The sequence below is a fragment of the Amphiprion ocellaris genome, chromosome 5, assembly GCF_022539595.1.
Source record: "Amphiprion ocellaris isolate individual 3 ecotype Okinawa chromosome 5, ASM2253959v1, whole genome shotgun sequence".
NCBI classification, from domain to species: Eukaryota; Metazoa; Chordata; class Actinopteri; family Pomacentridae; genus Amphiprion; species Amphiprion ocellaris.
Genome location: NC_072770.1, coordinates 7,609,501 through 7,623,101, shown reverse-complemented (window position 1 = coordinate 7,623,101; position 13,601 = coordinate 7,609,501).

Genomic DNA, 13,601 nt, shown 5'->3' with positions numbered 1-13,601 from the left:
GCTGCTGATCCATGGCATTTTACGCTCAGTCATGGCAGAAAAAAGAAAACGAAATTTTTCGGAGACCGAGATAGAGGTGCTTGTGGATGAGGTGGAGGCCAGGAAGAGTATTTTGTTTGGTGGTCATAGTAGTGGCATCACTAACAAAAGAAAAGGCACTGAGTGGCAGCACGTTGTCACCTCTGTCAACAGTGTGAGTGCCACAGAGAGAACTGTGGCAGAGGTGAAAAAGAAGTGGTCTGATTTGAAGGTGGAGGCCAAGAAGAGAGTGACATGCCATCGCCAAAGCATGTCTGCTACAGGTGGGGGTAGGGGCAAACCCGAGCCCACACCACTGGTGCATCCATCCTCGGGACGGCCAGCGGGTGTGGAATCGTGTCAGAGAAGGAAGGAGACACCGATTTGGCAGAGCCCACAGAGGAGACCGGTAAAGTACAGTTTTATCTGTTTATTAAATGTATTAAATATTTAAATGGACTTGTAAAAAGGCAGTGGACTTATGCTTTTTGTCCTCAGTCACTCTAGAGTTGGAAACGCTGGCTGACGAGGAAGTTCCGACCATAGCGTGTCCTGTCAGCGTGGATGAAGCCTGGCTGTCCCCAGTACAAGTACATCCTGAGACCATGGCACACCCAGAAGTGGTCGGATCCTATAATCACAAAGGGACACCATCGGTGCCATAAATGAAGTGCGGGATGAGGTCCAGCAAATACGCACCGTAATGAACAACATGTCCTCACATGTTGTGTCCCTGTCTGACATTGCCACCTCTATTAAAGATCTTGTTAAAAAAAATGAAACTTACTTTCGGTCTTATTGTAAATGCTGCATAACACCCCGGCTCTACAAGTCTAATATGTGATGACAATAAAGGTTTGAGATAAATCTGGCTTCAATTCACCACCTCACCGTCTGGCACTGCCGTTCCCTCTGTCTCCAAAATGTCCGTAAGCAAGCATCAATGTTGGCGCACCGGTGCGCATATTCTCACGCCACGTTTATTTTTATAAATCACAACCTTTGCGTTGGAAGTGGTGTACGTAACTTTCTAGCCCTGTTTTGTGCATAAGCGAGCTTTATAAATGAGGCCCCTGGTTCAATAATTCTTTGATAGTTAATTAATGAATTTAATTAATTTAGGAGGTTACTGGCCTTAGGATTCAACACTCCACACTTGCTGATGAACACTTCCGGCCTCAGAAAATGAAAAAACTGACCTTTTTCGTTTCTGTCTCTTACTGATTTTATTTTCCATTATCCATCCATCCATTATCTATACACCGCTTAATCCACACTAGGGTCGCGGAGGGGGGGCTGGAGCCTATCCCAGCTGACTCAGGCGAAGGCAGGGGACACCCTAGACAGGTCGCCAGTCTGTCGCAGGGCCACATACAGAGACAAACAATCACTCTCACATTCACACCTACGGGCAATTTAGAATGATCAATTAACCTCAGCATATTTTTGGACTGTGGGAGGAAGCTGGAGTACCCGAAGAAAACCCACGCATGCACAGGGAGAACATGCAAACTCCATGCAGAAAGATCCCGGGAAAACCGGGACGCGAACCAGGGATCTTCTCGCTGCAAGGCGAAAGTGCTAACCACTACGCCACTGTGCAGCCCTAATTTTATTTTCGTTATTCTAAATATAAAATGAAAATCAAAGCATTTTAGAAAATTTCGTATATCTCTTTTTGATCATGAAAAGGAAAAACCCCTTGTATTTCAATTTTAATTTTTGTATTTTAAAACGAAAATCAAATAACCACTTGTTTTTTGTTTTTCAATACCCGTTTCAGAATGGAAAATCTAATTGCCAGATAAATACACCAGTTTAGCTGTTATATACAGAGGTTCCCTGTTTTGTTAAAATTACACATAATATCTAGTAAAATCAAACTAATTAAGTTTTAATGTGCACATGTCCTATTAAAAAAATAAAACAATAAAAACTAAAACTGTAAATGCCAGCATCAAAAAATATATAAAAATTGAATTTCTTCATTTACAATGTTTTGCTGTACCTTATATTTTAAACAAATCAGCAAAAATTCTCATAGTTTACAGATGTTTGTTGTTGTTTTCACCAGTTTTTGAACATTGCAGTGTTACGTTTTTCTGGCTCACTTGCTGTCAGATTTTCTCAGTTTTTTTGTTCTAAATGTATGTTTATTTACAGTCAGAATTGAGCTGTTTCATCCATAAAATCAGTGTTTTATTTGGTCAAGCTGTGGTGTTTTTATTTGCTGGTTGTTTTGCTGCCAGAACGTCCCAGTTGGTAGAAACCAGCAGCCAGGTTTCAGACTGAGGCCCTTGTTGGTTTTGGACTGGACCTCTGACTCGAGGCCTCCATGCTGCTGAGTCTCGGCTGGTTGCCACGGTAACAGCAGCGAGGAGTTTGGCTTATCGGGGCGGATCGGCAGAGTTTCCTCCCTCACCTCGGCCCTCTTTTCTTTCTTCGGGGCAGCTGGTGGGAGGTGGTGGGAGTTTGTAGCTTAGCAACTCCCTCTGCGGACGGCGATTGATATGTAGCTTTGTTCACATCACCCTGAGAGCCGGAGAGGGGGGACGCCTGAACAAAGCTGCCTCATTGAAGCTGCCTCCTCCTCAGTGGGCCCAGAAACAGCGACGTGGGAGGACAAATATTCCAGCTCAGAGGCCAAACTTACAGAATGAACTGAGGCTGAATGACTGAAGAGGCTCCAGGTGTCCTCAGCTGTCTAACTTCATCATGACAGTAACCATCGTTATCTGATAGAAGATATGGGCCCTGTGATATCAAAATAACAGGATAATACACTGTAAAAAGAAATCTATTGTTTCAGCAGCTCAGCACCAAAATATACAGGAATGTAATCATTCACAGTCATAGATGAAAGTATTGGCACCCTTGCAATTTCTCCAGAAAATACACCGTTTCTCCCAGAAATTGTTGCAATTACAAATGTTTTTGGTGTACATGTGTTTATTTCCTTAATGTGCATTGGAAAAACACAAAAAAAACAGAAGAAAAAAAGCCAAAATTGACATAATTTTACACAAAACTCAAAAAATGGGCCGGATAAAGTTGTTGGCAGCCTTTTAAAACTGTGGGTAAATCATTTTATTTCATGCATTTGATGCTCGTTTAAAGTCACCTGTGCCAAGTAACAGCTGCTGGCAATCTAGAAATCACACCTGAAGCCAGTTAGAATGTATAAACGCTGACTCAGCCTTTGTGTTGTGTGTCTATGTGTGTCACACCAAGCATGGAGAAGAGAAAAAGTGTTTGACAAGACAAGGTTCCGTTTTTCTGATATCTTGACATGTCAAAATGCTGTTATGAGGTGAGGCCATTTGGACCATTTTTGAAAATTTTTGATGAATTTTGTCAAATTTTATGTGATTTTGGAGAAGTTTGGTTCAGTTCTGGTATATGTTTATGGATGGATCCATATTTCCACTAAAAATACAGACTTTGGTTGACATTTCAACAACGTTTGAGGCTCTAATATCAATAGATTTTGATGTGTGGCTGGCATGGCCAGACGAGGTTCCAGTATTTTAATGTCTTGACATGCCAAAATGCAGTTATGAGGCCATTTGGACCATTTTTGAATCTAAGTACAGTGGTGGAAAAAGGTTTTCGGGCACCCCATACATTTGTGTAATATAGCATTAAGAATAATAAACACATATAAAAACATTATAAAAATATAATCACAGCCATAATACTAAATATATCATTAAAAAAGCCATTTAAAATTTAAAATTCATTGGTTCCATAAAAATAAGAACTTCTGAGTATTTTGGTCGAATTTAGTTTTGTTAGTTTTTCTTGTAAACAATAACCAAAAAAAAAAAATATATGTATTTGTGTATGTCTCATGCGGCCACACCTTTTGAAACACAAAAAAGATTTTTCCACAAATATTTCATGATAATATTTGAGATTGTGCAAAATTTTAAGGGTGTCAGAAAACTTTTTCCACTACTGTACGTTTATAAAAATAATGAAAGGAAATTTAATATGTAGTTATAATTTAGAAAAAAACAATGTTAATATGTCTGTAATGATTAAGATGGAATGACAGATATGAGTTTGACAGATTATCAGTGCTTATAGATAGCATACAATGATGAAGACACATTCATTCAATATTTTTATTGTGAAAACTTCTGTAATTTGCAAGATTTTACTTTCTTTCTTTCTCCTATTTAGCTTTTTTTGCCGGCAAACTTTTTAATTCTCTTCAACTAATAATATGTCAGCAGTTACCTTTGGTTCACTGCTTCAGACTTCATCTGATTAAGTGTGTGTCTTTGGGTTTATTCTGGACAAATGGGGTTTGTGACATGGAAATTAGTATACGACCACTGCAGCCCTTGATTAGTGGTTCTGTGACTCCTTCTATGCCTCCTGATTACTGCTGCAGAATGGGACTCATCTTGTCAGTCGGTATTTAGGTTTATCCACAGACATTCATGGTGCATCTATCAATGTCATCAACACTTCTGCACTCATGAAGCCTCAGATCATCACACTCACACCTCTGTACTTCACTGTCAGGACTATGCATTCACTGTGGTAGAACTGGTCAGGTTCACATCAAATATGCTGGGCTCCATCTAACCAAACAAATTTATTTTCATCTGATCAAAGAATCCTAACATTCATCAGGCTTCTTTTCAAGTTTTATCTGGAAGTTTTGCTCTGAACAGCAACAAGTTTTTATTTCTTGTCTCTATCCATAGATGTTGATGTTCTGAAGTGTCCTTCATTGTCTGAGCTTCACACAAACTCTGATTTCCATTGATAACTCCTGGACTAAGTCTGAAGCAGCTGCTGTCTGTTTTTCACAGCTAGATTGTGAAAGTAGTTCAGTGTCTGTGGAGTCATTTTAGGAGAATGACCACTGCAGCCCTGATTAGTGGTACTATGACTCCTTTTATACCTCCTGACACTGTGGTTCACTGATGTTTAGTTGATCTCCGTGGATCATTTTCCATCTTCTCACAATCAGACTTTTTAGTTCCTCTGTTCGATTATTTTCCATGTGGAGCCATGATGAAGACATAGATACAGCTCATATGTCTAAAACTGGGAAAGTTCTGCTGTTCAGAGCTCATTTTAGAACCATGTTCATGGAGTTTAGTTTCAATCATGAAAGTTGGATTTATTTTTGCTGCATTGAGTTTTCAATAAGAATTTTAAATGTGTTCTTTCCAAAGTATTTGTTTTTTATTATTCATCAGAAGAAAAACTCCACTGTTCAACTTTGAAGTAGTCTGATTACTGTAAGGTCACACTGTTCACAGCAGTGTACCCACTTCTTATGTATACTTTGTCCCTTAGTTCTGCCCCTAGTTCTGCTGCTATAGGCCTAGGCTGCTGGGGGACCTCTCTTGATGCACTGAGCCTTTCTCTATCTACCATTATATTTAATATATGCGTTATTGCAATTACACTCACTCTGTCCTTTCTCCAAGTGTCCCTGGTCCCAGAACTGGATGCTTCAGATCTGTGGTTGTTCTCCCACCAATTGACCTAGTCTCCATCTGTGGGATGCTGCTGCTGACCTTCCTCCAGCCCACTGCTTCCAGCTGCCCATTTCGACCAGTCGACTCTGCATCACCCTCACTATATTTGATATGCTCATCTACTTACTGTTCGAATTTTACTACCAGCTATATATGTATTACATTTAATGCCAGAGCCGTACATCATAACAGTAAACTATGAATCAATTTCAATGCTAGCTTGTACTTTGTATGTATCATCTAGCTTATTATATATACATGTATCCAAGTGTGTGTTATATGTTCCTTGTTCCCCACCCTCCTCTTCTCCCATCCCTCTACCTCTACCCCTCTACCCCTCTACCTCTACCTCTCTACCTCTCTGCCTCTTCTGTCCCTCTCAACCAGGTGTGCATATTAATACAAAGAGCTGTATAACAAAAGTATATGAGGAGTATATGAGGAGTACATACACAGGTATAAACAGGTATTATAGGTGGTATACAGGTATTTAATTGATGATTCATGGATGGTTCTTATGTTAACTAGCCAGCAGGCAGATGGGTCCCCCCACATAAAGAGCCGGGTTCTGCTCAAGGTTTTTTTCCCTGTTATAAGGGTGTTTTTCTTGCCACTGTCACCTTGGGGCTTGCTCTGGGGATCAGGCATATGGGTAAAGCATCTTGAGACAATTTGACTGTAATTGGCGCTATATAAATAAAACTGAATTGAATTGAATTGAATTATACCCGAGGTTGGACACACCTTTACAGTTGTTTTGGTTGTTTTGTCACTTATTGATTTGTATTATTTATACATATTTTTCTGAATCTTTTTTTCATCTTTTTAAAGTCTTAAAATGAGATTTTTCAAATCTCTGTTCCATTCTTTTCCATGTGGAGCCATGATGCAGACATAGACACAGCTCATAGGTCCAAAACTGAGAAAGTTCTGCTGTTAACAGCTCATTTTAGAACCATGTTCAAGAAGTTATACTGACTGGACTCAGTTTAGTGTCACTGATCACAGCTGGATTCACTTTGGTTCACTTTGAGTTTCTACTTTGGGCCTGAATTTTCAATATAGTCTTTCTAAACTGTGTTCTGTATGCAGGGGCGGATCTACTGGGGTGGCATAGGGTGGAAACTGCCACCCCTAGAAGATGCCTTGCCACCCCGGCTGCCACCCCAGTTCTGAACGATCTAATTCAAAAATATGTATATGAAAGGTTGTGGCCATAAAGAGTGAAAGTCCAGGAAAGACGAATAACGAGTGAAACTCCGATGTCCGAGTGCTTTCGAATGCACCATGTAGATGTAACTTACTGTACAGTGTATGCTGCTACAGATACGAGGTGACACGACCCCCATGAGGGGGATGCTCTTAGACCTCACTCATGTGGATGACAGCTGGACTTTGGTGTGGCAGTAAGACACTAGTTAGACTGGGTTAGACTACATGCTAATATAACTGTTCACAATGTATTAAATGCTAATAGTGTCTAAATTCAAATAAAGTGTTTGCTTGCGAGATGAGCCACGGTTTTCAGTGAGCCTGGGCCTTGCTAATTTTTACTTATGTAGCTAATGTTAGAGAACAGCCGCAGAAGGATGGTGGGGGATCATCTGTGGAAGTTTTTCTTTTCTTTTTTGATAATTACAACCTGTGGTTCTGACAACAGACTGTAAGTCAAAAGAAATCACACATTCACTAAGACTTTACATGACATTAAAGTGTAACCAAACCCCCAATCACACCAGGTTTTCATGCACTGTTTGAAAACTACATCCTTCTTGTTTAATGCTGGTTTTTTTTTTCATATATATATAATTTTGGTGTCAAGGTCATAACACCAACATTGATGTGTTTCATCATAGTACAGTCATATCATTTAGTTTACAGCTGAAAAAACGTTTACATGTTAAGTATCTCTTTAAAGGTTTAAATTGTACACATCAGATTGTATCATAGTTAATAATGAAAATTATCAAAGGAAAAAACATAGTTCAGTCAGTGTGATTCTTGTAGGAGACAGTAAACAATGAAGAGGAAGGGAACCACCAGCAGCTTTTCCCAGCCTAAAAGAAGAGAGGAAGAAGAGCATCCAGAGAGGATATATATATATATATATATATATATATATATATATATATATATATATATATATATATATATATATATATATATATGTATATATGTATATATATGTATATATATGTATATATATATATATATATATATATATATATATATATATATATATATATACATATATATATATATATATATATATATATATATATTGCCACCCCCTGAAATGTATCTGCCACCCCTTTGCCACCCTATTAATTTTTCTCTAGATCCGCCCCTGTCTGTATGCAACACTAGACCATTCTTTACCAAGATGGTTCTTATGTTAACTAGACATAACGTATAAAATCTATAGAATTTAAATTGATGTATTTGGGTATTTGAACATTTACCTTAATATATGTGTTTTATGTTTTACATTTCCAAACAGGAGTGTCTGGCTCTCTACAGTGTTTGTACAATGTTGTAGACATTTTCTGTTGGAAGAAATGCCTGACAAATTTTAGGTCAACATATGGCAAAGGGGGAAAGAAAAGCTGAGAAAGTCCTGAAAATACTTTGGTAAGGGAGGAATTCTTTCTGTTCTCCCCGAGCAACTGGCCTCAGAGCGACTGTGTTCATTATGTCTGCAGAAACTCAAAGGCCAACTGTTATTGTGAAGCTGTGACCTTCAATAATTGGATAATGACAAAAAGGAGCGTCACAGTTGAGCATGAAGCGCTTCTCCTTCAGTGGGTGTTGGGAGTTCTGCTGAGCAGCATTCCTTCCATTGGAGATCACGCATATATGAGCCTTCGTTCTTTCTAAACAATATCAATCCTCTCAACAGCCCCTGAAGCTCTCCAATGCTCACTGAATTAAATAATACTCGGTCTTTTCGCTCGTCTTCTGGGCTTCATTGCTAGTTTTTTTTTCATTTTACTGACTTTTCTTTCAGTTTATTCTTTGCAGTTGAACATTAACTGGTCTCTGAACTGATCCTGAATGTCGGCAAGTTCTGCTGCCACCAGATATAATAGTGATTATAAGGTCAGTTTGTGTCACAGATATACGTTGCTGCACCATCTCAGATGTTGTTCAGAGTTTGTTATTTAGGACAAAAATTAAGTCAAATATTTTGAGAATTCTATGTTTTCAGACCTGAATTATTTTATTTTCAGCCTTTATTTCCATTAAATTATTGTTCACTGGTTGTTACAGCATTTCCCACGATGTGTTTCAGTTAACACAAGATTATTGTGATGTGTGCTGTATAATCAGTAGAAGTTGATTTCCAGTATCTGGCAAAATAAGCCTCATATATAGTTCAATTTCAGCATGAAGAAGAAAGCAGCTTGTAACTGCACATATAATAACAACACATAGACTCCGATAACACCAGCTTCTGGTTTCTACCAATGAGTCCACATTAAAATTTTGTCAAAATATCAAGAAACTGGAACCATGTCTTGCCATGAGCCTCAAAACTTGGTAAAATGTCAACCAAAGTCTGTATTTCAGTAGAAATATGGATCCATCTATATTTATGCACCAAAGCTGAATCAAAACTTGTCCAAAGTGGTCCAAAATGACCCAAAATTTAGCAATACAGTGGTGGAAAAAACATTCTCAAATATTATCATGAAGTATTTGTGGAAGAATCTTTTTTGTGTTTCAAAAGGTGTGACTGTATTAGACAGACACAAACAAATACAAATTATATTTTTTTAGTTTATTGTTTACAAGAAAAACTAACAAAACTAAATTCGACCAAAATGACCCAATACTCAAAAGTTCTTATTTTTATAGAATCAATCAATTTTAAGTTTTTAATTACTTTTTCAGGATATGTTTAGTATTATGGCTGTGATTATACTAAAAGAAACTACACTTGAAGACCTAAGAGTGATTCTTACTACAATATTACACAAATGTATTGGGTGTCTGAAAACCTTTTTCCACCACTGTGCTTGGACTAAAAACGGTCCAAATGGCCTCATAACTGCATTTTAGATATTAACAAACTGGAACCTCGTCTGGCCACACCAGGCAGCCACACATCAAAATGTACTGATATTAGAGGCTCAAAAGTTGGTGAAATGTCGACCAAAGTCTGTATTTTTAGTAGAAATAAGGATCCATCCATAAACATATACCAAAAATGAACCAAAATTGTCCAAAATCACATAAAATTTGACAAAGACAATCAAAAAATTTAAAAAATGGTCCAAATGGCCTCACAATGGTATTTTGACATGTCAAGATATCAAAAAAAATGGAACCTTGTCTTATCATACTTCTCACAAGTCAAATTCTACTGATGATATAGCATGAAATGTTGGTGAAATGCCGATCAAAGACTATATTTTTAGTAGAAAATATGGATCATTCCATTTATGTGCACTTACAGGAACTTTACCATGCTTGTTTGATAATGTTGCACCTTTTCCATTTTCAAGGACCAGTAATTACTCAGTCTTGTCATTTTACACAATTCTAACTCAGTCTGGGCAGGTTTCAAGTCACTTTGGGAAGTCTTTTCTAATTTTAGACAAACATTTAGTCTTTTTAGATCAATATATATATATATATATATATATATATATATATATATATATATACACATATACATACATACATACATACATACATACATACATACATACATACATACATACATATATACATATATATATATATATATATATATATAAAAAACCTCGTCTGACCATACTAGCCACACATCAAAATTTACTGATATTAGAGCCTCAAAAGTTGGTGAAATGTCAACCAAAGGCTGTATTTTTAGTAGAAATATGGATACATCCATATTTAGGCACCAAAACTGAATCAAAACTTGTCCAAAATGACACAAAATTTGGCAAAACTTGCACTCAAAAATGGTCTAAATGGCCTCATAATGGCATTTTGGCATGTCAAGATATCAAACAACTGGAACCTTGTCTAGCCAAATTTGCCACACATCAAATTCTACTGATGTTAGAGCCTCAGTTGGTGAAATGTTGACCAAAGACTGTACTTTTAGTGGAAATATGGATCCATCCATACAGATACACTTACAAGAACTTCCTGAGGCCTCAGACAGGTGTTTTTGGACAATTCTGGAGTCTAAGACAAATTTTAAGTCATTTTGGATCATTTTTGCCAATTTTGGCCAAATTTCTTGCCATTTTGGACAGGTTTCCTATTATTTTTGAGAATTTTTGAGGTATCATGACGCATTTTGAGTCATTTCCTAACATTTCAGAATCATTTTGGACAGATTTAATGGTGTTTTGGATGAACTTGTCTGCTGAATAGACATAAAAACGATGAATTCAGCCCAGTTGTAATTAAAATATTGGACTATCAAGTTCTATAACACAAGAAAGAGCATCAATAGCTCCTCTGTTTTTATATAAAGTAGACAGTAAATAAGAATTACAGCTGATGCAAAACCTTTCTTGAGGAAAGTTTTCATTTTATTAAACCAAAAGTACTAAAACAAGTAAAAAAAAAAAAAAAAAAAAGGGCCAAACTTTAATTTCACATTGTTTAAAAATGTTGATTGAAGTCTCATAATGAACTTGTGCCATTTTAACCTGCTGTCAGTCAGGCTGTGAATCAGATGAACATGAGTCATTAATGAGCAGCAACACCAAATTTATGTTTTCCAAAAAAAAACAAACAAAACAGAAGACTTCATTTTCAGTTTCACTGTGTTTCACTGTAAAATCCCCAAATGATCCAGTGCTTCTACTTTATACAGTACTGAGAACGTCATACACATATCCTTATGGAGTATTAGAAAATTATGAACAACTACAACAAGTAAATTGTACCATAACAAACTGCAAAACAAAGATGAGTCCTTCAATAGAGGAACTAAATCCACCTACACCCCCGTTTTAAAGAACATACGCTATCCTGTGCAGAATCACCTAACTCTAGTCAACGTAGTTCTGCTCTAATCAATAACTTTAAACAGACTGACATCAAACAACATCACAGTTTATTACACTTGGGTTTCATTTTGATAATTCTGACCAGAATTTCTATCTGATATGTATTATAACCTGAACATAACATAAATATTGACACTGCTCTCAGAAAAATAAAGGTTCTTAGATGGTTCTTCAAAGCACCACCACCAGCTGAAGACCCTCTGTAATTAGGGGCTGCTTCTTTAAGTATTCCATGTGTTTTTTTTAAAGGTTCTTGAAATTAGAGCTGCAGCTTCCCAGCATTTTCATTCTGGAAGAAACATCAGGTTGATAAACGTCATAAAAAACCAATGTCCATGGCAGTTAAATCAATCACAAGCAGGCATCTCAGAAAATTTTGACCAAGAACCCAAAACATTAAATGTGTTCTAATGGTAGGAACCCAGAAATGATGCAAATTCTTTCTTTGGACTTTTTTTTGCTCAAAAATAATAATCAAGTCCTGCTATCAAAATAGAACCAAGTGAGTCCACAAAGAACAAGTTGGTAAGTGGTTCCCTGAAGAACCTATTATTGCTAATGTCCCTTTGAACGCTATCTGTAGACCTAAAAAAACACTTCTTAATGGTTCTTTGAGGCACCTTTGGGGTTATATTAAGGAGCCATTTGAAGAAGAATCTCTTGTTAAAAGGTTCTTTGTGGAACTAAGGATGGTTCTTTTATGGAATCATGGTGAAGAACCATTTTTGGTTCTAGTTAACACCTTTATATTTCTGAGATGTGTAAAAGGGTCATGCAAACCTCATGTTAAAAAAATCAAAAGATCCATCGACACATTTTCTTCCTCTAATTCGGGGTTGGGTTGGTGGCAGCAGGCTCAGCAACATTTTCCAGTTTGTCCTGGTTATACAGTGGTGGAAAAGTTTTCGGACACCCCATACATTTGTGTAATATTGCATTAAGAATCCCTCTTAGGAATTCTTAAATTGCACTTTTTTGAGCAAAAAGTGCAATTTATTTTAGTATAATCACAGCCATAACACTAAACGAACCCTTAAAAAGTCGTTAAAAACTTAAAATTGATTGGTTCCATAAAAATAAGAAATTTTGAGTATTTGGTCATTTTGGTAGAATTTAGTTTTTTAGTTTTTCTTGTAAACAATTAACAAAAATATATATATAACTTGTATTTGTTTGTGTCTGTCTCATGCAGCCACACCTTTTGAAACACAAAAAAGATTTTCTACAAATATCTGAAGATAATATGTGAGATTGTGTAAAATTTTAAGGGTATCTGAAAACTTTTTTCCAACACTGTACATCTCCACTGTTTCCAGGCCAGGTGAGATGCACATGACCAGTCAAAAGTTTGAACACACCTTCTCCTTCAATGATTTTTATTTATTTGTATTATTTTCTACATTTCAGATAAATACTAAAGATTAACACTCTTTTGTTTACAACATAATTCCATATGTATTCTTTCATCGTTTTGATGTCTTTAGCATTAATCTACAATGTAGATAATAAAGAATTATTAAAACCATTGAATGAGAAGATGCGTCCAAACTTTTGACTAGTAGTGTAAAACGCCATCCCCAAGAGAGTTCTGGTAATATATCTGAAATGTTCCCAGGCCAGATGAGATATATAACCCCCGGAGAGAGTTCTGGATATATATATATATATATATATATATATATATATATATATATATTAGTGGTGGGACGCCATTAAAAAATTTTATCTAATTAATTACAGGCTTTGTAATTAATTGCAATTAATTGCAGTTTTGTCAAATAGCAATATTTGACACAATAAGTGAAGTTTTTCAATTCAAATAAAATTGTGGTTGACAGTTGAATCAATGAATAGACATATACATGTTTATAATTTAAATTTTTTTTTAAAAAAATGAAAATGGGACATACACGTTTTTTTTTCCCACTGTATGGCACATAAAATCAGCATAAGTAGTTCAAGGATCTTCAGAAAGTTGAAAATCCAGAGATTCATTCTGTTTTCATCTTTTCTGGGTCTGATAAATGGTGTAATTTTGATGGTTCTTTTTATAGGAATATCAATT